The 628-nt window shown below is 67.5% G+C and overlaps 1 non-coding gene across 1 annotated transcript; it reads right to left on the bottom strand.

The window, feature by feature from the left end:
- Nucleotides 1–286: 286 nt before the first annotated feature.
- On the bottom strand, nt 287–368 carry TRNAL-AAG. Its single transcript has one exon. It is a non-coding gene; the product is annotated as a tRNA-Leu (tRNA).
- Nucleotides 369–628: the final 260 nt, after the last annotated feature.

The raw sequence follows: 628 nt of genomic DNA, 5'->3' as shown, positions 1-628 counted from the left end.
CCATGGGCAGGGACACCTCCCACCGTCCCAGGCTGCTCCCAGCCCCAATGTCCAGCCTGGCCTTGGGCACTGCCAGGGATCCAGGGGCAGCCCCAGCTGCTCTGGGCACCCTGTGCCAGGGCCTGCCCGCCCTCCCAGGGAACAATTCCTTCCCAATCTCCCATTCCGAGGGGATCCCGTGCCGTGCCCCAGAGCAGCCCCACAGCACCTGCCTGGTTAAACCTCCTGAGATTCCCAGGGGCCGCTTGAGGAGCTTGCCCAGGTCCCTGAGGCGCTAAAACAGAGCTGGCAGCGGTGGGATTCGAACCCACGCCCCCGCAGGGACTGGAGCCTTAATCCAGCGCCTTAGACCGCTCGGCCACGCTACCCTGGCACGGCGCCCCTCGGGAATGGGGCTGGAGCCGGGATCCGGGATCCGGGATCCGCCACCTCGCCACGGCGCCTTGGCCCCCCGGCCTTTCCTCGGCCGCCCGCTCCTGGCGCAGACCCTTCGAGTTCTCCTCAGGAGCTCCCCGCAGGATGCAGCCCTGGCTGCGGCACTCCCAGACCTGCCTTTCCAGTTTCCGCTCTCCATCTCCTCTCCTTCCCTTCCCTTGGCAGCCTGCATTAAATCCACGGGCCCTGAACT

This window comes from Corvus hawaiiensis, chromosome 9 (assembly GCF_020740725.1).
Source record: "Corvus hawaiiensis isolate bCorHaw1 chromosome 9, bCorHaw1.pri.cur, whole genome shotgun sequence".
NCBI classification, from domain to species: domain Eukaryota; kingdom Metazoa; phylum Chordata; class Aves; order Passeriformes; family Corvidae; genus Corvus; species Corvus hawaiiensis.
Note: the sequence above shows the minus strand (reverse complement) of the source record. Positions and strands in the feature narration are given on the sequence as shown.